Genomic DNA, 25,419 nt, shown 5'->3' on the forward strand with positions numbered 1-25,419 from the left:
GTCTTTACATTCTGAGTTCAAATTTCACTGAGGTCAACTTTCATCTCTTTGGGGTCAATCAAATAGGCACCAATTGAGCACTGGGGGAGTCAATGTAATCGACTTCCTCCCCACCATAAAAAAATTGCTAGCATTGTGCCAAGATTTGAAACCATTGTGTAGCATTATTTGCAAGAATAGTTGTTGTTTATCTCCAAAACAGCTTTAAGCAAACAGGCACAAGATCAAAGCTTAGATAAGGTCTATAGATGTGTACAGCTGCTACACACACACACACACATCCAAAGAACTATTACTTGACTAATTGGCATGAAGTTGCTCCCTGACACACTCCAACCACTGGCCCACAAATATGGTATCATTTCTCTCTCTCTCTCTCTCTTTCCCCCCTTTCTAGTAGTACCACAGTTGGTTCTATTCTTTAAACTTAGCAGGTCTCATGCTGCTTAAATTCAGGCTTTCTGCATGGCACCAACACCTGTGGAGTTGCCAATTAACTTGTGAGACAAAGACCTTTCAGCTGAGAGAGGGAGTAGAAGGGAAGGAAATGGCTTTGTGCCAGGTGAGAGGTTAGACTATAACAGAGGGAAAGAGATAGGCATCTTACCATAAATAAGATACTTGGCTACCCTAGTAGGAAAAGAAAGGAGAGGAAAGAGAGATTGATAGAAAGAAAGAGAGACAGTGGGAGAGAGAGAGAGAGAAACAAAAGGTGTTGGAGATGCATTAAGACTTACCCACAGGTGACAAGGGAGGAGTATATGTGGTACAGCAGTTGGTGAGTAGGGATCATGGGTGATGGAAAGGAGGGAGGTTGTTGAGAAGATGGTGAGTGGCAGGAGAGTTTTGACAAAGGCCATATTGTGCAGGGGATGAGGTGCATTGGGCTGCCGCAATTATACTTAGCTTGACATGTCTTCTCAAGTGCAGAAAATTGTTAGAAGCCTCTATGAGGCTCAATATCTGAAGATCATTTCTCACCACTTCATCCTACATCTTCCTGGGTTTACCTCTTTCACTGATTTCTCTCACAAGGCCTAACCAAGATACTGCTCAGTGGAATAAAACCCAGTGCCATGTGGTTCTTTCCTAAGTTCATGTGTTACATACTTATCTGTATATGTGCATGATGCATGTTAGCAGCAGCATGTTCCATACTCTGTTGGGGCCTTTCTGACCACATTCTTCCACTGCAATAGAGTGGTAGTTGTCATCTTGGAAGAAAGAAATACTTATATTGTAAGTGGTCCCCTACATCAGTGCTACTCAAAGTGGTGGTCCGCAGACCAGTGCTGGTCTGGGAGCCATCAGCTGCTGGTATGCAACAAGTTTCCAGAAAAGAAAGAAACATTATAAAATGCCTATAAAATGCTTATGTAATATGGTATTGTATTATTTGTTTACAAAATAAATATACGATAAAAAAATTGTAAACTTTTATTATATTCATTATATATATTGTTTCCAGTATAAATTAATATTACTAAGAAATATTACCAATCCCTGACACATTGGAAAAAAAAACTGTTGGTATGCCACATCAGATAGTTTGAGAATACTGCCCTACATCCTTCCCACAGAATAACACAGCCTAATCTGAGAAAGTGTGTGAGAGATAGAGAGAGAGAGAGAGAGAAATCACCTAAGTACTTGATTCATACTTTATCAACCCCAGAAGAATGAACGATGAAAGTTATAATTAACCTTAGCAGGAGTGGATTGCAAATCATTGGCACAAATATCCCAAGGCATTTACCAAAGTCCTAATGGTTCTACCAGTTGACTATCCTGATGGATGTTTTAATTGAGTCTAAACAATAAACACTAATTGTTTGATCTATCTAGGATATTTTCACCAGATTTTGCACTATCTTTATTTATAGAAATTGCTGTATGCAACAAGCTTATTTTTTTTCTTCTTTTCCTTTATTCAGAGAAGAGAGTGTCTATGCCTGTTATGGCTTCTTCTAGACTGCTAAGATGGATGCTGTTAATATTCAGCATGAACTTTTCTATAAGTTAATATATATATCGGGGTGCAAACTCAAGAAAGTTGCAGTCCTTGAGAGCAGTGGTTGGGCAATAGATTAGGTGTATGGTTTGGGGATGTTAGACAGTAAGGATAATGAGGGGAGGAAAAATTGGCACATTGGTTGGGCCAGGGCAGGTGTAGAATGTAACTTATCTGTTCAGAGGAGCAGAAGCCATTTTATTATCGGTAAATGAAGTAGATAGAAGAAACAACACATTTCTCTCTCCTTGCAACTATCAAGAGTGTGTGTGTATAAGTGTGCATGTGTGTGTTTATTTATAATTGATTTCTGCATATATCTATGCACACACAAACACATGCATACACACACGCACACACACACACACATACACACACTAGACTCTACACATCCCTCTAATGACTACATATTATAATGCCTCATATGTAAAAGTATAAACCTAAATGTCATGTCTGTGTGTCTACGTATGACTATGTGTACGTGTTAATGATGATAACATATATACACATGCATACAATTACGCATATACACAAGTTTATATATACATACACACACACAATAAGAGATTAATCTGTACATGATGAGAAAGTTATACTTTGGTATGTAAATATATATATATATATATATATATATATATATATATATATATATATATATATATATATATATATATATATATATATATATATACATATATAGGCCCACATATATATGTGAATATGTATATGTATGTGTGTTTTCCTGTAACTATTATTTTCTTTCTATATTCAGAAATACTGTGCTGTATCTTTGTTGCTTTGCTGTAATTTTCCCTTTACCATTCTCATTTGGCCTTGATATCACTTCTACCATAATAATCTTTATGACAATCCACTTAATATTTTCCAAAGATGATCGTTTCCGTGTTGTTTTCGCCGGAAGTGCTAGAAGATCTTCTCCTGTCTATCAGTTTCTCTTTATATTGTGCTAACCAAACAAGTTGGCCTCTTTTTCATTCCATTGTCACAAAGATGCTATGATGATGATAACTTGGTTGTTGTTGTCCTCATCGTTGTCATCATGGTGGCTGTATTTTGCCAGACAGGTTTGACACAGCAAGACTATGGCAACAAGATGCTATATTGTTCATTAATGTCAAGTGTATTTAATGCCTAAACCTCATAGCCACCAACATCACAGGTTCCTTCCTTGCCTTCTCCCCCTTCTTGCTTTCTCTCTCTCTCTCTCTCTCTCTCTCCACCAAAATCTGATGATAATTCAGATTCTCAGTGTTTTGACTTACAAGTCTTTGTACGTGTGTGTGTGTATGCATGTGTGTGTTTGTGTGCACATGTGTGCTTTAGATTGGCAAATTTTCATTCCTGTGTGTGTGTGTGTAGACTGGTGTTTATTTTATTTCTGTGTGTGTGTCTAGACTGCCAAATTTGTGTGTGTGTCTAGACTAGCAATTTTTTATTTTTGTGTGTGTGTGTGTGTGTCTAGACTGCCAAATTTTCATTTCTGTGTATATGTGTGTACACACATGTGTCTGTGTGTGTGTCTCGACTGACAAATTTTCATCTGTATGTGTGTGTATTTTCATAACCATTTTGTTAAGAACTGGAGCATTGATGTTTAATTTAAAATAGTCACCAGTCTTTTAATTATAGTTAGAGACAAAATAAAGTGGAAAAGTTGAAGAATATGGTAAAACTGAAGATGATATAAAATTAAAGAATGTACTACAATGGAAGTAGACATGACAAATAGAGATGCAATTTTTTTTTACTTTTGAAATTGAAAGCAAATTAAATGCATCATAAATTATATTGATAGAAAAGCCATGACCATTTGAAAATAAGAACCCAGTGTAACAATTTTCATGTTTTACATATAGTGTATATTCATGATTATGTAATATGTGTATGTGCGAGTAATGCTTTCTTACATTTGGCACATGGCCATATATTTTCAGGGAAGTTGTACTTTTATAAACTCTCGTACTTGATTTATGAATGCAAATAGATCTCTGTCAGCTTCATTGATGAATGTTCTGATTGTCTGTTGACTGGAATTGCCTACTCTCTAAATTATAGGCATAAGTGGTTGAGTGCTACACAAGCACATGTACCTCTAATATAACTCCCAGGCAGAACCAGCATAAAACAGTATAATTCTAGTAATTATTATTATTGTTGTTGTTGTTGTACATCTCAGTGTTGGTGCTCTGTAAAATTAATAACTATTCCCTTTGTTAGTGGTGAGTTCAGTTCCAGCCATAATCCATCTGATAGACTTATGAACTGTTCTCGTCTTTTCAGTTACAAGGCTTAGGTCAAGTTTTATTTGTTGAGATAGGAATTATTATTACTAATAAAGCGAAGAGCTGGCAAAATTGTTAGATCATCAGGAAAAAATGCCTTGTCACTCTTTATGCTCTGATTTCAAAATTGCCTTTCATTCCTCCGTGGTCATTAAAATAAAGTTCCAGTCAAGTGGAGTTGATGATATCAGCTAATTCCCAGTGGTAGTGGTAGTAGTAGTAGTAGTGGTAGTAGTAGCAGTAGCAGTAGCAGTAGTAGTAGTAGTAGTAGTAGTAGTAGTAGTAGTAGTATTTGCATTATTATTTACTACCTGTAACCTTAGGTATCCACAAGCTTTCAATTGTCATTCAAGTGCTTAAAACACATATACATGTATATGTATACATACATATGTGTATGCATATATGTATGTATGTGTATATATATATATATGTTTATATATATGTATACATATGTGTATGTATGTGTTTGTGTGTGTATATATATATATATATATATATATATGCAATTATGTATGTGTGTATTTATGTATACATATATATATATATATATATACACATATGTATGTAAATATGTATGTATGCAACTACATATGTGTGTATGTATGGAGAGAAAGAGAGGGGGTGCATATATATATGCATGTATCTATGTATATGTATGTATTCAGCACATGTGTGTGTGTGTGTGTACAACAGATTTTTGCAGTTTGCAGCTGACATTCATTTAACCTATAAGGTACTGGTCAACAAGGCATGTTTTCAAAGTGCTCTACTATATAATTGAACACAAAGCCATCTGGTTGCAAAGCAAAGTTATCCACTCCACAATCATTCCAGCATCTCTTGTCAGTGAAAATAAATTGTGCTTCATACCACTATCATTCATAGTTTCTTTTCCATTCTGGTTGTTTTTTTTTTTTGTTTTTTTTGCATTATTATTTCATCTATGATGGATTTCAACTCCTTAAGAGTGAAAATTAGCCCTGTAGCCAGTAACCCTTAAAGATAATGAGAGGTTCAAGTTGTTATTTAATCAATATCACGTAATAAACCAATCTGATGTGTTTTTATTTTATTTTGTGTTTTGTTTTTTTGGGGGCAGTTTTTATTGTTGTTTTGTTGGTTTTTTTTTGTCTTTATTTTTTGTTTTTTTTTTTGTTTCCTTCGATTTTCTGAGCTGTGATACAGCTTATGATTCTTCTTTTTTTATGGCGACTTTTCCTACTGATTTGTATGCAGTGCTGTTTCACTGATTCATTTTAATTAACTACTAGGAAGGTCAGTATCCCGAAAAAAAGAATACATCTCAATTATTCTTCTGATCTTTACTTTTCAATAAAGTGTATGAATGTGTGTATATCTGTGTGTGTGTGTGTGTGTGTGTTTGTGTTTGTGTGTACATGTGTGTGTGTATTTACATATATAGATATATATTATATGAAAAACATACATTAGAGGATGATGAATATATATATACACACACATATACATATATATATATATATATATATATATATATATATATATATATATATATATCTGTGTTTGTGTCCATGTGTTTATATCTGCATGTATGCATCATATTATTTTTATCATTATTATTATTATTGTCATGTGCAGAGATCCAAAACTTAATCAGTTTGAGACCCCCGCCCCTAAAGAGAGAGAAAGAAGGAAAGATATATTATCTTCATCTAATTAATGACTGCATTAAAAGATACTAAATCACTAACGACCACAGGAGCATTCTAAATAATTCACTTTGCTTTCCTCTCACTGAACACTGTCAAAACACTGTTTTCCTTCTGTATTTAGTGAGAAACTAAACACTTCCTGGACCTGTTCCTTGACATTGGATAATGTGGAGAATACTAACATTTCTTTTACACTTTGATAGCAATCAGTAAAAGCATTTAAAAGCCATCGACAAAATAGAATTTGTTTCAATGTGTGAGGTGATTCATTTATTTGTACATGTATATATGTAAAGATGTGTATTTATATGTATGTCTCTTTTGGGATACACACACGTATTCATTTATTCTTATATGTATACACAGTTACTTACATGTACACACTCAATCAGACATTTGTGTATATTTATATACACATATACACTCACTTATTCATGTGTATCTTAGTGATTTGGGAGAAAAAAATGCAGCTCTTCATTTCTGTAGTCATACATTTAATAAATATATATATATATATATATATATATATATATATATATATAAACACACACACACACAGATATATATATATATATATATATATATATATATATATTATATATATATATATAAACACAAATGCATACGCACACATGCTCAAGTTCAAATGGGATTAGTTATTCTGGTGACTGTTGTTGAAAGATCAAATGATACCAGAGGGAAGAAATGTTTGCTTTGTTTACATGGATCTCTGCATCAAATATAATACCAAATATTCTTGAAGCACTTTTAACATTTATGTGTGTGTGTGTATGAACATAACATTTTTTTTTTTTCATGTATGTGTGAGTGTGTCAGCATGTGTGTTTTTCTGGTTTTGCATGTAGATGAAGCAAACATGTATGTGAATGTGGGTGTGAATATCTGCATGTGTGTGTGTGTTTGTGACTATGTAATGCAATCAGATGCTTATATGTGTCTGTTTGTGTGTATACCTATATGATGTAGGCAGATACATGTATACATCTTTGTGTTTATGTGTGTTTATGTGTGTGTACCTGTAACTCTCTTTGTATATGGATGCTGAGTGGTTAAGAAACTTACTCTGTTTTTATGCAAAGTCCAGGTTCACTCCCAATGTGTATTATCTTGGACAAGTGTTTTTTTTCACTATAACCTTCAGACAACCCAAGCCTTGTAAGTGAAATTAAGCCAATAGAAACTTAACATTTTCAGCCTAATGAAAATACCTATATTTTCTCTATTTCTCTGAAACAGGGACATTGGCAGATTTGTTAAATAAAATGCCTCACCATATTTGTTCTAGCATTCTGCATTCTAAGCTCAAATCTCACTGAGATTAATTCTCAACCTTCGGGGATTATTAAAATATTATTAAGGCAACAAGCTGGCAGAATCAGCATGCCACGTGAAATTCTTAGTATTTCATTCATTTTTATGTTTTGAGTTCAAATTCCACTGAGGCTAATTTTGCCTTTCATCCTTTGTGGGTTGATAAAATAAGTACCAGTTAAACACTGGGTTTGATGTTATCAACTTGACTACTCCTGGGTAAGAGTATAAAAACTGCATACCTCTGCCAAGCCATGTTGAACCAATGTGCCGGAGTAGGTTCATCGAACCATTATAATCTCAAGCTCAAATTCACAGCTTCCACATCAAACTATGGTTGGTAGAGAGAACATACTGAGGCCTTCATCCCACATTGGACTGAACATAGACAATGCAATCAAATCCAATCCAAAAAAGTACCAGTTCAGGCAATGGATTGATGGAGCTGTTAGAATGTCAGGTTAAATGCCTTGCAGTATCTGGGCTATCTTTTTACGTTCAGGCAGTAATGCCTATGATAATACTGATGCCAAGCTGTATTGGCCCAAGTCAGCAACTTTTCTCTTGACTAAACATTGGTGGCATAAATAAAGGAGACGTTAATGTATTGTCAACTGCTAGCGTTCTTCCAAAAAAAAGACTATACCCAAGCCTATACATACAAGTGCAGACATATGGTCAACATTGGCTGATGGAAGCCCTACATATTCTCTGATAAGAGACAAGTGTTTGAGCCATCTTCTTCATGGTATGTAACATATTCCACTATTTGAATTTAAGAAATTTTCACCATCTTAACAGCTCATTTTGGTTATTTAAATATAAAACCCATTAATGCTTTTGGGAAAGACAGGAAGAACATACCAACATCCCATTTCTTCTACCTACCTATAAATTTAAGGGAGATGATTTCATATGTATCTCATCAGTTACAAATCGATATCTTTTTTTGACAAACTATGTTCTTTAGTCAGCTTAAATAGTTTCATTATGGCCTAGTGAGAAATATCACAGATAAATCTTCATTTAGGAGTTAGATTCATGAGCTAATTATATGTTGTGAGAAGCTTAAATCATAAAACTATTACTATTAATGTGCAGTAGTTTGTTGCCATTAACAAACTACGTATAATCTTCACTGTTTGTAGGTAGGTAATTATTATTAATTCTTCAGCTAATTTACTTTCTCTTGTTGTTTTTACACATAAGAAGCCATTTAAAAGTTTATAGAAACTCTGTATATTAATGAAGTCATTAAGTTTTGCTGTAATTTTTTTTTTTTTAAGAATCATTAATTCTTGTAAACTCAGTTGATGATAATAAGTTTTATAATTTCCAAAAGTGCTTTAATGAGGAGAGTAAACTTTATGACTGTTGCAGTTGATTAACAAAATCTGAAGTCGGCTAATAAAATGACACTACATCTTGTTTCATATCTTGTGAACCTTCAATATTTTCAGGATCAATACTTATCTCCAATTTCTTCATCACTGCAGACCTCAGTTTTACAGTGTTGCCACTGCTAACTTTGATGTATTTTATTACCCTGTAATACAAGTGGTATATGAGGACTGTATAAGCTATGTACAAATATACAGCAAATAAAATGAGAATCAACAATGAATTTGGTGATGAATTTAGCATGAGAGTAGGTGTCCATCAAAACTCAGTCCCCATTTCTCTCCTACCACACAGGCCATCACAGGAGTTTCAACCTGACTCTCCATGGGTAACTCTTATATGCTAATGATCTAGTCAATTCTCAGCTGAACCTTCAAAGAAATTAGGCATGGAAGCTAAACCTAGAATTAAGAGCACCTTCCTCGTCCTCACCAAAGTAAACTTAGGAAAGACTAACATTTTTGTTAGTTGGGAAAAAGACAGAACCCTGGTATCTTCAGGGAAATGGCCTTGCTTAGTATGCAGAAAAGGAATTGGTATAAACTCCATACTCTATACCAAATGCAAGTTATGGGCACATGAGATGTAGTAGAATCACAGGCAAACTAACAGAGAACATAAGTTTCATATGTGACAGCTGCACTGAAGCAGTATATATTATGAGCACACCAGAAATAGATTCTTTTAAATGCTCAAATAGCTGACCTCAGGACCTTGAACCTATCAGATGAGATTGCAAGGGATCAGAATGACTGGGGTTATGTAATTCTCCTAGTTCAATGAACCACCTAGTTCAATGAAGCTAAGTTCTGGAAGCTTTGTATGTCTTCTATATATATGGAACATCGAATGTTTAATGACGATGACAGTAATAGCAACAAGAACAACATTATTGTAGTAGTAGTAGTAGTAGTAGTAGTAGTAGTAGTAGTAGTAGTAGTAGTAGTAGTAGAAGAACCTACATAAAATGCTGTCAGAGGTAAGTGTCTTGGCCGTCGACATAATGTAATGTCAGTGGCAAGATTCAAACCAGCAGCTTCTTGACTAGTTTTCCAGAGTCTTATTGACTCAGTTCATCTACACTCTTCTGCCTTGTGAACTGCTTGTGAAATAAATATTAACACAGATATGTGATAGTACATGGTTTAGATAGTAGTTACATTAATTAACTATAACTTGTGAACTATCTATGGCTTTCAAAAACCACCAAGGAAGTGTTTGCTTCTGTTGTGTTTTTTTTTGTTTTGTTTTTTTTTTGAGGAGGTGGTGGTGGTGGTGGTGGTGGTAGCAGCAGCAGATAGCTCTGATTGACTCTGCATGAATAGGTTTACAGCACAGAGGCAGCTGGACGAATGAAGCATTCAGGTAGCATTACCATTGAAGCTCTCCTTATATTTGAAGCACTCTGCTGACATTACTCTCACAGCATAAAAAAAAAAAAAAAAACATAATCTCCATTTTAAAGACAGTTGGGAATCTACCAAAGAAGATTTAATCTTTACATTGAAGTTGTTGAATGATTACATAGAAGATCCCTTATTGGCATGTCACCAGTTGACTGCTACTACCTATTGCTGGTTTACAAACTTTCAGTAGTTTGACATTTATAAACCAGCAGGGATTTGTGAGCCATTGCTCGTCTTCTAAGAGACATCACTAATCCATAAACCATTTCCAGTCTGTAAATCTGCAGAGATCTGGGAACTGGGAACCAAGTCTGCACTGCAAGCCAATCATATTCAGTGACCCATCAGTTCTCTGTGAACTGGCTAAATTAACTATGGTAATTTTAACAGACTGGCTTACTTGACCTAACATATATCATAATGCTTATGGCAAAGTTGGAACCCTTCGGGATATAGAATTCAGCAATGTAAATTGAAAAATGGGGTAAAAGCCACAAACAATGTTAACAAGAGAGAAAAATACAATTTATTCAATGTTTCAGCTTCAATAAGCCCTAATCATGATATGAGAAATCTATAGAGATTTCTCTATATATTTCTCATTTCTTGATTAAGGCTTATTGAAGCTTAAACATTGAATAAATTGTATTCTTCTCTTTCGTCAGCATTGTAGTAGATATTATTACTCTGTTGATTTTTTTTTTTTTTCTTAAATTTTACTAATAATGCTTTAAGCAGAACTTATGGTATTATACTACTATCAGCACTGTAAAAGTTTTGACCATAATATGCCTGCCTATCAATCTGGATATATAGATATCTAACTGTGTGTGTGTGTGTGTGTGTGCATGCGCATGTGTGTGCATGTGTTACAAAGGCCTGTAGTTATGTGACTTTAGTTGTTTAAGAGCTTTTTGTTGAGTGAGCATTCTACTTGCCTGCTCAGCCCAACTGGGAGCCTTCCTAATGAACAGGACAAATCGATGTTGGAACATGTATTTTTGCATGGTTCGATGCTTTTCCTAACACCGGTCTCTCAACTGTGAAGTGGCTACTTATTCATTCATGTGTGTGTGTGCGTGTCCATATATATATATGTATACCTTTTAATACATTTATAGGTGAGGTGGGGTTTATGTATATATGCCTTTCAATGAAATTTGCTATATGTACAGCAGATACACTTATAGATGTGTGAGTGTATTGATGTTAAATAGATTATGCATCATTTCAGAGTGTTTCTCTTAATATTCATCAGCAAAATACTTCACTGTGTATATATAACTGTGTTACGTTCCATGAGTGTGTGTGTGTATGTGTGTGTTCCAAGATGATTCAGAATGTGTTCATATCAATTATCTCATATAGATTTCTTGGTTTCCTTATTATCTAATTATTATAGCTTATTACACAGAAATGTGGTTGTTTGTTCATTCCTGAAGCTACATATACTTATAATATATATGCATGTGTGTATGTATTTATTTGCACAGACACATATGTATGTGCACATACACACATGCACATGTGCACAGCACACACACATACACATCCACATTATCATTTTGCTTTTTATGCTGGCATGGCTTGTGTGGAACATTATGGTCCAAGATAGTTCATGCCAGGAGCAACTACCCTGCTACATGGCTTGGAAGACCATGTCTTCCTTGTATACTTCATTTCGATTTCTATGGATGGATGCACTTCCTATCACCAACCATTTCACAGTATGTATTGTGGACATTTTATAATGAAACCAGTGCATGAAGCATAATAATAGCCTTGACAAGACTATATATACATATGTGTGTGTGTGTGTGTGTGTAGGCAGGTATTCATATATTGTATGCATACACATCATTTTGATGTCTGCTTTTCCCTGCTTGCATGGGTCAGAGAGAGTTTGCTGAGGCAGATTTTTAGCAGTCAGATGCCCTTTCTGTCACCAATCCTTACCTGTTTCCAAGCAAAGTAACTTTTTTCCCATGGTCAGTCATGTTTTCACAGAACATTAGAAATGAACGATACTGCTTGTATGACAGTGACAATCATTTAACAACTATAATGCAATATCAAGTCAAGGTTGCACAAACTTACACTCATGTGCACACAGACACACATGCATCACACACATATATGACAGGTTTCTTTCAGTTTCTGTCTACCAAATCCACTCACAAGGCCTGGGAGTCTAGTAGAAAGCACTTGCCCAAGATGCCACGCAGTGGGACTAAAATCATATGGGTGAGAAGCAAGCTTTATATACACACACACACACACACACACACACACACACACACACACACACACACACACACACACACACACACACACAGATATGACAGAAGTAAATAGACACTCTCATAATTGTTAAAATCTGTTTAAATCTGAAATTATACATTCAAATTTATTAATTGTTATAATTTGAATATTTAATATTTATTAGACATGCTCCTTGCATTTATCAATGCAAGGACCCTATTAGGCATGTGTTACTGATCAGATGAATATTCTCTTGAGGAATCTCTTGCCAAGTTTCATGCAGTAATCTCAAAAGATCTGGCTTTGAAGATGCTTTCTTGTTCTTCTATGAAGTGTCCTGTCCATTATGCTCCAGAGGTGTTCAATAGGGTTCACATCTGGTGAATGGCTTTGTAACGCCATTCTCATCCAACAAATCTTGAGTCATTTTAGCTGTGTGACAAGAAGCCTCATCTTCCATAAAGAGTCTTCTTTAATCATTCCACCACTGGAGAAGATTTGAAGGAGTCCTTTCTATAATGGACATATATTTATGTTTCCCTCACACTCCACCATAACTGATTGACCATTGCTCCAAATTGTTCCCTAAACCATCACAGAATAGCAGCCATGTTACATTATTGGCTGCAAACTTTGCACATCAAATTCTTGATCACAGATCTCCAGACCCAGACCCACACCCGATCACTGTCGGAGAATACAGCAAATCTGGGCTCATTGGTGAATATAACTGTGTCCCAAAATGCTAGTGGCCTCTCCATCTCACTGGCCCAATCCTTTCTCCGCTTAATATTGGCTAGTCAAAGAAGTGGCATCTTTCTTGCTGCTCTGCCATAGTAACCAAGATTTTCTGCGATTTTATGCTGTGTCCACCTTCAGATTGACTTACAGTATGGCCTCTTTGAAATTCAGACAGTTCCAAGGCTTCTTTTGTACATGGCATGATTAAACAGTCACATATAGTACCTGGAAAATAAAAATGTCAATTAATAAAAAACATAAACCTTTACAAGTTAGAATAAGCATAAAACAATGTTTTATGAGGTGTCTATTTACTTTTGTCATGTCTATGTGTGTGTGTGTGTGTATATATATATATATATATATATATATATATATATATACATATATATATATACACATATAAAGATAAATTAAATATAGAGATATTCAATTGAGAATCCAATAATTTATATAATATTACATTAGATACTATGAATATAATATATAACATAACATAATATTTCGTATGTGTATTTCGTGTGCAAGATTCTTGATGTGGATACGTGTGTTGAAAGAAATACAATTAAACCTTGGGAGAGGCATTATGCCGGTAATAAACACACGCACTGGTTCAGTCCTTTATTAATTTATATAATGCCTCTCCCAAGGTTTAATTGTATAACATAATATTATATAACATAAATAATTCTAAAAACCATAAAAGCCCAACAAATTGTTTCGACTTATATATATCTTTTTTTGTGATTTACATAATCACAGTTCCATTTGGACGTGTTTGAGATGTAATGAAGTGAATTTCAATGGTTGTGGATTGCACTTACTTGATTGTATCATCTGTTAAAGTGTTTCTGTTATTTTTTAAGTGTAATTGATGTATGATTGAATAGTTAGCGCTCACGCTCATAACACTGACATTTGAATTAATTTTTACAATCCAGCCATCCTTTCATGCGGAATTTTGTCTTTTTCGAAAGCTAAGACCCTGAAGTGACTATATATATAATGGAACTGTGATTATGTATATCAGAAAAAAATATATATATAAGTCGAAACAATCTGTTGGCATTTTATGGTTTTTATAACTATTTATGTTATATAATATTATGTTATCTTATATATTATATTCATAGTATTTAATGTAATATTGTAATATAAATAAATATTTGGATTGTCAGTTGAATATCTCTATATTTAATCTATCTTTATAACTGAATTTTACCAATATTTATATGGTATCCAACTGAAGTACCGGTGAATTGGATGTTTAACACACCCCTTTGAAGGATTCCTTTTTCTCAGTTTGTTACTTTATATTTATATATATATGAGAGAGAGAGGAAGGGTATAGAGCAACTAATGCTTCCTTCTGAAGCATTATATATTGAGTTCTACACCAGGTTATTAGTATCAAAATGCCCAAGTGAAAGGTGTGTGTGTAAACAATAGCTGTCACTTGCAGTTGAAGATGTTACGATATCAACAAGGCTAGATCTTTATATTACAATCCATTGGATGGACTTCTATACAGCTTCTGTCTCCCCATTTTCTCTTGCAAGACATGAGCTATTCTTGGGTCAGTATTGATTGCCATAGCCTGGAGCTAGGGAAGATAATAGTTGCCTCAGATGCTGAGATGCCAAAGAATGAGATCAAACCTCGTACCTCACTGATTGTGAAGAAAACTTCTAAAACATTCGGCCATACTGTGCAATATTTGCCTACATGGTATATATATATATCATCATCATCATCATCATCATCATCATCGTTTAACGTCCGCTTTCCATGCTAGCATGGGTTGGACGATTTGACTGAGGACTGGTGAAACCGGATGGCAACACCAGGCTCCAGTCTGATTTGGCAGAGTTTCTACAGCTGGATGCCCTTCCTAACGCCAACCATATATATATATATATATATATATATATATATACACACACACACACACACACACACACACACACACACACACACACACACACACTAACATACACACACACATATAAATGCATATCATCATCATTATCATTCTGTGTGTTCACCATCTGTTTGTATTGGAGCTTCTGGCATGAATGCCAAGCAGTACAGCATGTCGTTTCCAAATTTCTGGCAGAATGAATTGCCATGGTGCTGTTTTTCTCACAAACAGTGCCCAACTGACCCTACTATACTGTGTAGTCAACAAAATCAAAAACAAACAATGCACGAAATTAAAAATATAGAATGACAATTTACCCATCGTGCCCTGTATATGTGTGTGTGCACATGATTATATTCTGTCATTACTTGAACGAAGCAGTGCTGTGACATTGAGGTTGGTTACTCAGTGCTTTCAAAGACTTGTGGAATAAAGAGATCTCTTCTCTGAAAAACTGGTAAGGGTTAGTGATAGGAAGAGCATCTGGACATAAAATTCTGCCTCAAATAACTCTTCATCCAAATCCAAGCTAGTCTGGATAAAAACTGAACCATGCCTTGCTGTCTGTTTATATATGTATATAATGTCGTTAAGTAATGATATCTGAAGAAGTAGTACTCAATACAAACAGAGAGAACAGTAGTTTATTAATGCCAATTCAGAGGCCACTTCTTCAGATAAGTCCATACTGGCAAAAAACATATCTCAAATAAAATAAAATACATGTATGTGTGAGTGTGTATATTTATGTTTGTATGTATATATATATGTGTGTGTGTGTGTGTGTGTGTAAAATTCCCTTTCAGTAATGTGTCTCTTTAAGACAGCGAGCTGGCAAAATCATTAACACACTGAACCAACTGCTTAGCAGCATTTCATCCGTCTTTATGTTCTGAGTTCATATTCCGCTGAAGTTTGACTTTGCCTTTCATCCTTTTGGAGTTGATAAAATAAGTACCAGTTGAGCACTTGGGTCGAAGTAATCAACTTAACTTCTTCTCCAAAATTGCTGGCCTGGTGCCAAAATTTGAAATCAATAAATGTGTCTTTTAAATTCTGCCAATATCAGCTTTGCTTTTCCATTCTTCCAAGATTTACGATATACAGTACCAGTTAATTACTGGTATATATTGAACCACCAATTTTTACCAACTAACAAAGAGCTAGTATAGTTACAGTAAAGTACAAATCTCCAGCCATATGCATCGTTCCAACAACAGACAAAGTGACACATTGGCTGAAGTACATTGCCATCATATTAATTTTATATATATATCAGTTATACCAATATCTGTGCCAATACTGCTCACAAGCACATATACTATCATTCACTCATGCATCAAACATTCTCTCTATAAGTGAGCCCATTAAAAACAGATAAGGTAAAATAAAAAGAAATATATGAATGTGTGTGTGCGTGTGTGTGTGTGCATGTTTTTAATATATATTTATATATATATATATAGATAGATAGAGAGATATAGAGATAGATAGATAGATTAAATTAGATGAGATTAGATTAGATATACAGTATTTATATAAATATATTTACATATATATAATATAAAGATAGATTATAGATAAGTATATTTGTATATATGTGTATATATGTATATGCATATATATATATATATATATATATATATATATATATATATATATATATATATATATATATATATATATATACACACACACATATACATGTATTTATAAACATATATGCAAACATACCTGTCATATATTTTATGTATATAATATATATATGTACATGTATGCACATATTTATATATCTACATCTATCTATATTGTACACACACACATATATATATATATATACACACACACATATACTCTCTAATGTTAACATGTTGTTACAGCAGAAAATATTTTTTTTCAACATCTCCCCCTCCACCACCACTCATGGTTTCCTTGAAGAATATGGAAACATAATTAATTATATCACTTATTAACAGCTTCCCAGCTACACTTATACAATGAATGGGAACTGGCAAGGAAGAGGGGAAAAAATCAAACTACACGACCATTAAATACTACTCTTATTATTTTCACTTATTTATCTATTTATTTTGTGTTTTATTCTGTGTAGAATTTTTCTTATATTTAATAAAACTAGCCGCTGGCTCAGGGGAAGGAATTTATTTGTTACATTATAAAAATTTAATGGGCTTATGTTTGTTTTGTTTATGTGCGTATATCTCCCTCGCTGTCTCTATGTATGTATGTACGTATGTGTGTGCATATATATATATATATATATATATATATATATATATATATATATATATATATATATGTATGTACTTATGTGTGTGCATATATATATATATGTGTGTGTGTGTATATATATATATATATATATATATACATATATATGTGTGTGTGTGTGTGTATAGATGTATATGTATGTGTGTGTGTAGATATATATGTATGTATGTATTATGTGTATATGTATATGTGTATGTATGTAATTTTTGTGTCTGTGTACATATATATATAAACAGATAGATAGATAGATAGATAGATAGATAGATAGATAGATAGATAAGAAGAATACTTGATAGTTAGATCAGTTGGGAGGTAGGTAGGTAGATGGTTGGGTAGACTGACAGAGTGACTATGAACATTGTAAACGTAGTTTAATATGAATGAGTGTGTGTGTCCAATTATAGAGATCACACTCCTTTTAAAACATCCCTGCTGTGCATATGCATCTATGTATATATGCACGTATGTATGAAAATGAGTCTGTGTGTGCATATATGTGCTTGTGTGTATGTATGTGTTGTGTCTTTTGTCATACATTAATCAGCCTTATGTGCTAGTTGTTATACGGAAGCATTTCATTCAGAATCACCAAATACTATCTCATTCAGAAGTTATCATCAGAATGTCAGTGGTGAATGTTATGCAGTACAATCCTATTAATTCACTTCCATTTATACACAATCTAACATATGTACTATGGGCATATACCATCATCAACCATAGAAATATTCCTTTATGGAATGCTGTGGGGATTTATTTTCATATACTGCTGTGAACATGTGTCTTCTAATATCACTATGAGAAAATTTCAGTTTGTTCCACCTGTCCATGTACATAGATTTCATTTTTCAGCATATATCTATTTACTTTTATATGTGTACTTATATATGTATATGTGTGTGTACACTGCAGATAGATGCACAAGAACCTAAGCAGTTTTTCATTTATTCTCACAATATATAGCAGTTGTCAACATCATAAATGGGTGCTGCATAAATCAATCAGGAACGGATAAAGGAATGAAGCAATAACTATATGTCAGTGACAAATAAAAATTGTCTTAAAAAATTTGCGAAAAATACCTTCAGTGTTTTTCTTATGGGAGAATATAAATTGCATTGCTTAAATACATGCCAGTATGAACCTAGGTAATACAATCTTAGTTCATCTGATTATATTCAGTCACTCAGAGTACATAACAACTCACTGGATCGTCAGTACAACAACCTTATGTGTATGTGAATTAAACAAACAAGAATGAGCCTCGAGTATACCACATATGAAAAATATAGAAAAATTTACAAGACATTTCATGAAACATTTAGTTGTGTGGCTGACTACTTACTTATCTCATCAGCTGCTGGTGAACTAAAGACAGCTACTTGTTTAGAGACACAATATATAACAGCTGCTGTTGACACCAAAAAGTGGGTGATATATAAATCAGAACACTCTGCTTAGTTTTCTGTGTGTGAGGGTGGGGGATATGTACATGTGTGTATGTATGTACAAGCGAGTGAACTAACAGAAGTGACTCTCAATTCATATAGCTAGAGGCATATTTATTGAGTAAAAGGTTGGTGTAGCTCATGTTACTTATATATATCATGATCATCATTTAATGTCAGCTTTCCGTGCTGGCATAAGCTGGATAGTTTGACAGGAGCTGGCTATCCATAAAACTGCACCAGGTTTTGTTGTCTGTTTTGGTATGGTTTTTATGGCTAGATGCCCTTCCTAACACTAACCACCCCACAGAGTGAACTGAGTGCTTTTTACGTAGCACCAGCACCAGCAAGGTCTGTTTTGGCATGGTTTTTACAGCTGGATGCCCTTACAAATGCCAAACACTTTACAGTGTGAACTGGATACTTTTTATGTAGCACCAGCACTGGTAGGGTCACCAAGTAACTTGCTAGACAAAGATCCTTTGAGAAGGAGGTCACTGGAGGAGGTGATCTTCCGCCAGGTGATGAGAGGTTAAAGTGTGATAGAGGGATAGAAACAATATATATATATATATATACAGCATGACCGCAGCCACTTGGCTGAAACACATAAATAAATAAATATATATATATATATATATATATATATATATATATATATATATATATATACATAGAGAGACACACACGAACATGTGTATGTACTCACATAAGGTAAACAAATGAAAGAAAGTAGTACTCATCACAAAGTAAGTGGAGTTATAAGTATTTAATAACAAGTTGGCTTTACCTGACATTACTTGAAGATTCATATGCAGATATATGGCTAGTCTTTTAGATGTACAGAGTGAAAATAAGAATTTAAAGAGAATTCTAGGTGCAAATATTTTGTGGGGTTGTCTCCTTGATTAGTTTGGGTTATATAAAACAGTAGTGTCAGGCTATTTCCTTTACCAGCATTTATATACTACCACATGGTGGAGGATGAGATAGTCTAGTGACAGCAGACAGTCAGGATTTTGGAACTCAGTGGGGTGGTGTCAGGTTATAAATTCAGTTTGCTTGTCAACATGTACACCATGTCATTTTAGGCAAGTGTTGATAGGCTGATGCATAGAAGAGAAATAATTTCCCTATGAGAGACCAGGGATTGTTTATTCTGCAGTTGTGTATGGGTTAGCTAGAACCTATGTGGACTTTCTATGATGACCAATGGCTTGAAGTTCATTAACAGGATGTATCTTTGGTGACAACAATAAAATTGATCAGTTTTTTTTACTAATGGATACTGAAATGCATATGTATTCACTTTCTCTTGGAAGTAGAGTTGAAAATTACAAACTCCTGGTGTGTAGGAAGGGGCCCTATCAAGGATGTTTCATGTGATGTTGAGGAAGGTGTCTCCTTGATCTTTGCATTTCCAAACAAAATGAGACAAAGATATGGAGTCTTCCCTGATCCTACATCTAAAAGAGTACATATGTTGCATAAAACTTCCAACAGCATTGACTATTTTTCGCATGCAGAGTCGCATTTTCATGCGTGTGCAAGTATGTGTGTATATATATATATATACATATATATATATATATATATATATATATATATATATATATATAAAATAAAAAATGGATTGAACAATATTCTTTATCCAAAATTACTACAATTGTTTCAACACAATATGTCAAGACAATTGAAGTGATTTTAAATAATGTTATTCAATCCATTTTCTATTGTTTATCTATTTATATAAACTCTATGGACACTATGGAATTCCTTATGTATATCCAGTAGCAAGAGCATTTCCACTGTATCATCACATCTGGTAGCCAATAACAGTGGATGAGCTTTGTATAGCACACTGCAAAGTTTTTACCCAAATCTTATTTAACTGTATATATATATATATATATATATATATATATATATATATATATATATATATATATATATATATATATATATATATATACTCATACACACACACATATTAAGGAAGTTAAATGTTATAGTCAGTCATAAAGTGACCATTGGTTTTGCACCTGTAAAGCACTTAGCAGTATAGGTGATTCGTCAGACTCGAATGGTCAAAGGCGCATAACCTCTCTGTAACTAGAGAAATATTTTATTACTGCTCTAATGCTTTAGAGTTTGCTTCTGCTTTGGATATATGAACTACATACAATATATATATATATATATATATATATATATATATATATATATACATACATACGTATAAGAAGGGATGACCACTAAGTGGACATCCGAAATGCTAGAAAAAGATCATCTACGATCTAACCACAAAATATATATATATATATATATATATATATATATATATATATATATATATATATATATATATATATATATATATACATATATATATATATATATATATATATATATACATATATATATATATATATATATATATATATATACATATATATATATATATATATATATATATATATATATATATATATATATATATACATATACTAGCTGACGTACCCGGTAATTCCCAGGAAAGCGGGGCATGTCCCTTGGTTCCATTTTCATAATTGTTTCGCTAATAATTCAAATAAAGTAATCCCGAAAAGGGCTTTAATGCGTTCCCAGAGTATATAGAACTTAGGAAGAAATATTAATAAGGTATGTATACTAAAATTGTGATGCATGTTATGTAATAACAGATATGAGATAATAACAAAAATAAATAACTCTGAAAAGGGCTTTTGTGTGCCCCCAGAGAATATTACTCTCAGTGGCGCTAGTGTTGGGATATTCGTAAATAAGTCACTAACCGAAATAAGTGGCTCTATTGTTTAGGAAAATACTATTTACTTGTTTAAGGGCTGTACTGGATAAATTGTGAAAATAACTCTAACAGTTCAAATACTAAGAAATAAGCATACTCAATTTGATTTATACCAAATAATTTAGGAAAATGAATGGGCTATTTCCCTTTGCTATATATAAAGATCCCTTCCAGGGGCCTTATTATCGATTTTTTTTTTAAATATCTGAGTATGCCATGAGGTTTCCAGACGAGTTCCACTCACGTGTCAAGTTTCATCAAAATCAATAAAACGATGTAGGAGGAGTTAGCTAACTACTCCACAAACACACCCACAGACAGAATATTCAACATATGTAGTAGGTATATATATATATATATATATATATATATATATATATATATATATATATATATATATATATTTGTATATAATTTGAGTCAAGTCAGTCTTTTGCTACTCTGAGTTTCACATGTGGGTGCACAGGATCTTCAGACATTAACTAATCTGATGCTGAGTCTTTTATACTTTCTAATGATATACCAGGTTAGCAGCAAAAGAAGTGAATAAGTGGTAAGAAGAAAATCGACAAATCTTTTAACATGAGTAGGAGCATAAATGTGAGAATCAGCTCTGTCATTCATGGGTTTATGGCTTAGAAGTTGGTTGTGTTAGGTTGTTGAATGAAAAATAACAATAGAATTAACCTCATTGGGAAATGCTTGAATGTACCTCTGTGTGTGTGTGTGTGTGTGTTTCTGTTAATGGGATGGCAAGAGTGAGAAGTAGGTTGAAATGGTGTTAATGGATGAGAATATGGATTATATATTGAATGTTATTGATGGAGATATTTTGAAGTGCTTGTCGTGCACACACACACACACACACGCCTATATATGTAAGTATTCATTTGGTGACTCAAATTAATATACTAAAGCATTAGTATGGTAAAGTGTTAAAGATGACAACAACAATGGAAATAATGATGACAATTATGTACTTCATAGTGTTCCCCCCCACACCATAAACATTATTTCGCTCCTGAAAAGACTCCACTCGTTTACAAACACAGTGTCAACCCAAATAGCTTTTCATGTTATAAGCACATGCATATTTTTCAGTTTGAATATCTGTGTGTGTGTGTGTGTGTGTGTGTGTGTGTGTGTATACGAAGGTATGCTGAAAAGTTTCTGGCTTTAAGAGTGTTGCAAGTGGCTTGGTTGGAGGCCCAACCTTCCAAGTTCTTTTACAGGGCTGAGAGGGGAATATGTTGAATAAAATCATAATTAACCAATCCTCCTGTATTTTCTTTTACTCAAAACCAGGAACTTTTCAGCACCCCCTCATGTGTGTTTTTATGTTTGTTTGCATATCTGTATCACATTTGCTTTTGTGTGTATGTATGTATACATAAGCCTCTATATTGATTACTGGTGTATGTTTGTCTGTGTCCTGTTTCTTCTGCATATATCTCAGTAAGTTGTCAGTATGCTTGTGTTTGCATGTATATGTGTGTAAATGATTGGCTGTCTAATTTTGTGCAGTATATGAGTGTTTATATAAGTGTGTATTTGTATATTAAGTGAACGTATGTATATATGTCATTCAGTCTGTCTCTCAGGCTGCCTATATGTCTAAATTTTCCTCTTATTTTTATCTTCTTTCTTTTATCATTCTCTCCTTGCTTTCATCTTTCACTACACACAATACGTGCATAACTTCTCTTTTTTACTACACACTTACTTAAGCACAAATATACACATACACACAGAAATATGCAAAAATGCATACACACATTGCATCATTTAATGGAGTACTGGATTGCTTTTGGAATATGATAAATGAACACAGATTTGCATTTTTCTTTGACAGCCCACTGTCACCACCTTCACTGCCACACCACTCCCAGCACCACCATCACCACTTCTGCTTATGCTGCAGCGTGCAGTCATCAACATTAATGATTAAGTGATCATTTAGTTTTACATCGATGCACTCTTAGCAAGTTTGAGAAGATTTTTGTGTTCTGTTGTGACTGTGATCTGCCTGGTATGACACAGGTCGGTGTACTTGGGAATTTATTACTCTTCTTTCATTTAATTCTAGAGTGCACACACATGTACATATAAGAGCAAACATACACACGCACACACACAAGCACACATGACTGAGCACATACTTGTGTGTGTATGTGTACGTGCAAAGGGGAGGGAAAGCTAATGAAAATAATTATTCCTCTAAGATAATTTTTTATCGGTGTATCTCGTTTAGATTTTGTCCATTTGAAAATGAGATTGAAGAAACTGACATCAATTCAGTAAGCCAAAAAATTAAAAACTAAGCTGAAACAGTCATCATTATCACCATTATTGTCATTATCATCGTCATCTGAGCCAATTCTGAAATGTCTGCACTGTCACTTTAACTGCAAGAAATAGCAACTAAATTCCTCCCAATCACACCCTGTTCCATAATTGCTATTGTCAACATTACTATCATGACAATTACCTTTACTATTATCCTCCTTCTCCTCTTCATCATCATCACCATTTTCATCATCATATCTCTGCTATTGTCATCATTATCATCATTGCTTTTGTCATCATTGTCAATCCTTGCTAGTTGTCATCATTTTAATCACCCTTTCCCATCAGTATTATCATCACCACCATCATTATAGTCATCATATTTGGAAAATCTGAAATAGTTAGCTTTTTTGTTTTTGTTTATTTTATGTTCTTGTGGTTTACAGATTAGTGGTTAGCAGTAGGAAATGCATCCAGCTTTCAAAAACACACTTAAATTCTGACAGTATATAAATATCTAGTGGTAAGAAACTCTTGGGAAAGCTGTACAGCAGAAGGTCTTCAGAGAAGAAACCCCAAGGGTGCTGGGCCACAACCAGGTCATAACTCCTGGGTACCGTTCAGCTGACACTTTTTAGCCACTTGAACATTAGAGACTTGTGCATATAAGCCGCCTGGAGTCTTCATCTTCTTGTATCTCCTCTCTCTTGACTTAACTTTCAAACTTGCTAATAATGAAAAGCAAAAACTATGCAAAACAGTTTAACAGCATTATTATTGTTGTTGTTGTTGTTGCTGTTGCTGTTGTTGTGGTGGTGGTACTGCTGATGCCTTTGTTGTTATTGTTAGGTTACTACTATCATTTTATACTTGGGCATTCATTGGACAAGGAGGCAGCCAGTTGTAACCAGTCAGGCAATGTTAGCCTCAGGTCCATCTTGATCAAGCAGCAGACCTATTATCATAGGCATTCCAGCCGTGACCATCATGACTTTTGTGTTTTTGCTTTTTGTTAGTTTATCTAGGACTACATTATTTAATGTGTTCTTTCCTTTAAAAAGATAACAGGATGTGATTTCAGATACATTTGTTTGCTTTTTGTAGCAAATCATGTTACCTTGAAAAGACTCCTTTGTTCATTCAATGTTGTTGTTTAACTCCCATTCAACCCTGATCAAGCAGACATATAACAGAAGACATTCCAACCATAACCATCTCATCAGAATTTCTTGGGCTACATTATTTAGTGTTTGTCCTTCCCTTTTTCTAAAATAATGGTGTGTGATTTGCAGGCTTCATGGAGGCTCCCTTTTGTGATTGGTGATTCTCAGTGGTTTTCAACTGGTATGCTGCAGTGCACTGTTGCACTCCAAGAGATATCTCAAATCTGAACATCCTTTTTTTTCTTTTTTGATTTGATTTCGCGTATTTGAAGATTATTTCAACATTTTGTTTCAAGAGAACATAGGTGACATGACAGTCATTAGAGCATCAGATA

General features: G+C 33.8%; 1 protein-coding gene and 1 long non-coding RNA gene across 2 annotated transcripts in view; one reads left to right on the plus strand and one right to left on the minus strand.

Annotated features, from left to right (window-relative positions):
• LOC106869785 (mannosyl-oligosaccharide glucosidase) overlaps nucleotides 1-25,419 on the plus strand; it is a 380,118-nt gene that overhangs the window by 283,452 nt on the left and 71,247 nt on the right. The gene's annotated exons all lie outside the window — the stretch shown is intronic.
• On the minus strand, nucleotides 12,512-19,045 carry LOC128247048 (uncharacterized). Its single transcript, XR_008263481.2, has 2 exons — nucleotides 18,706-19,045; nucleotides 12,512-13,375 (listed from the first exon to the last, which is right to left on the minus strand). It is a non-coding gene; the product is annotated as an uncharacterized LOC128247048 (long non-coding RNA).

Source organism: Octopus bimaculoides, chromosome 2 (genome assembly GCF_046866305.1).
Source record: "Octopus bimaculoides isolate indiv1 chromosome 2, ASM4686630v1, whole genome shotgun sequence".
NCBI classification, from domain to species: domain Eukaryota; kingdom Metazoa; phylum Mollusca; class Cephalopoda; order Octopoda; family Octopodidae; genus Octopus; species Octopus bimaculoides.